Here is a 2,856-nt window from a genome sequence, read left to right as displayed (position 1 = left end):
AACAGTCTCGAAACAGTTCCACGATAATCGTTGCCGTCAGTTTCATGATAGCATTCACTATTTGAATCTTTAGAAAATAAACACATTAGTTATTGGCATTGACGCCGAACCCGTGATATGTTGGAAAAGTTCAAATTTATTCCGTTACTAAAAGATAACAATGACTATTTACTCTTGTACCCCAGTGTGTTTGTGACAGACGATAAGGAATATTAAGTTTGTAGTCAGCACTCACACAATTCCATTACGTCATTTCACTTAAGGAATTACATAAAATAACACTGGGTAAGTTTAGCTTCCTCATGCAGGGAACTTCTGCTGATTTTTCGCTACAGTGGTTTTCTATTTTGTCATATGCCCATGCCCAAATCGCTCGACCCTTGCGACGTTTACCATAATATATCAGCCAGGATATGTTACTGTAAACGTCGATATATGCACGATAAACGTGACCAGTTTATGTGTTCCCGAACTACATTTGCACTTTGATAGTAAACAAAATAAATTAACGAAATGACTGTCGCTCTCCGCTTAAGATGCGATTTTGCCGACGGACTTTGATGATCTCGGATACTTCGGATAGCTAAATAGGGGAATAACATTTTTAATCTTGTAAATGTTTTCCCATAGATATTCCTTTAAAGCTCTTGTTATGTTTTAGACAATCTGTAGCAAACATTCTGCCCTTCAAACGCCACGGTTCACTATGCATTTGCCTGTATAACAGTATGAGTGCTTTGCGTTCTCATGACAGTAATAATTCCTCAAGTTCCATATCGCTGTGGTGTAAAGAAGGGAACGTTTTGCCAATTTGCTTTGGTCATCAAACATAGACGTAGATTTCGAGCCGAGGCATTTTGATGAGCAAACAGAGTTGATTCCAAATATCAGACCATAATGCCTTTACGCGTATTTTAAAGTATTGATAATTTGCTTCTAGACGAAATTGTCAAATTTCTACTTCTGTCACGCGGAGATCTGACCCTGATTCTTTTCACATTGACTCATTTCCCATGAACTTGCATTCTAATCATGAGTGTGTTTCCCCTGCTTTTTGTCTGTTTGGACGATGTTCACAGAAAATTACGCTGGATAAGGCAACTGGAGTTATGGTTGCACTAGTTAAGCCTGCACAACCATGGCTCACGTTACTATTGCAAACGTTGGATACATGTAATTCATGCTTTGACTAGATCGGGCAACTTCGAATGATGGACAGTTTGCAAGAATATGCTAAGCCACATAACGTCAATGTCAAAAAACCCAAATTGCGACTTCATTGTAGAGAATAGAGACTGAGAGACTGACGAAGAAGACATTTCATTTAATGTAATAAATTCGTTTCTAGAAACAAATGACGTTTCGAAGTGCTCACCACAATTTTCTTCCGGTTGTCCAATATCACACAGTTCCCAACGAACAGAAGCATCTGTCGTGTAGCACCAAGCAGCAGACCAGCCGTCTGGGTTACGACAGTAGTTGTGTTCTCCAAGGTCGGCGTTTGGATACTTCTCTGGGGTCCTTGAATGCGAATGCGGACTCTGTTCTGTCCATTGTTGACATGTATTCCCATTAACAGTCATCGAAACAGTGCCACGATAATCGTACCCGTCGACAGCATGATAGCATTCACTGGCTGGTAAAAACACAAACATTAACAGTATTTATTTATAAATGAAAATTTAAAGTAATGAAGGTGAAGTACGAAAAAAGCATGCTAAAATTAAAAGTAATGTCATTTTCCTGAAATTTAGCAAGTACATTTTTAACATATCATGTTAAAAATGAAATAAAATTGGGTGTCATCATATCCGTTTCCATGGAAATTGGATCTAAGTAGGGCTCCCTAAGATATGAAAAAATGTCAATTTCAAAATACAGTTGATTTTAACATTTTAAGCATGGGAAATCTTTTGTGACTAATGGCTATTTCGATCAATTCCATTTCATGTTTTAAATAATGCATTTTTTGATATATCACAGCCATCAACATTGAAAAAATGATATAATAACTGGATGTCAATATGATCGGGAAGTAAAGGATTCTTACCACCCTATAAATTCTACTCATGTCAAGTTCGTAAAAAACTCGTAAATTTAACATAACTATGCGCTTATTATTTAGCAAAATTAAAATAAGGTGTCAGTAGGTTAACTTTCAAAATATATCTCGATTAATTATTTGCCGTAACTGCCCGTATTAATAAAATGAATAACCTTGGGGGTCATGTCAGTGACTGGACGCCTTCAAACAGACACCGAATTGAAGTGTCCACATAAAGCTTTAATCATGTCAATTGACGCTGGATACCACCAGATGAGACCCTCCCCTCAATTCCATCACTGTTACTTGCACGTGCGCGTTTGAATTCGGCACACTTAAAATTAATCTGATGACTGCTAATAGTATAGTTCAGGAATATAACTGGAAAGAAGTTCTGTGGGGTTATAAAGATTAGGCGTCATGAAGATGCCATATCTTCTTGATACCCCTCCGACTCGGAGAGAAAACGTAATGGAAAATTTATATTTTGGGATGTTTTTAATGGGAAAGCTTGGCACATCAAAATCGTCGTGTGTGGAAATATATCGATGATCGATGAGAACCCTTAGTTTTGAAATCAGACACACTTTGGGGTAGTTTTAATACGATTATGTTGGGAAAGATGATCGAGAATGACTTTTTGTGATCTAGAAATAGCTATCAATCAAACGCTTTGGTAAGCTTGATAGTAATCTCCATGATAAATGCCTAATGCAGTTTAGTGTTGATTGTTTAACGAGATCCAAACAATGGTAAGCTTGATAGTAATCTCCATGACAAATGCCTAATGCAGTTTAGTGTTGATTGTTTAA

Source organism: Ptychodera flava, chromosome 21 (genome assembly GCF_041260155.1).
Source record: "Ptychodera flava strain L36383 chromosome 21, AS_Pfla_20210202, whole genome shotgun sequence".
Lineage (NCBI taxonomy): Eukaryota > Metazoa > Hemichordata > Enteropneusta > Ptychoderidae > Ptychodera > Ptychodera flava.
The sequence above is the reverse complement of the archived record's forward strand: the minus strand, read 5'-3'. Positions refer to the sequence as shown.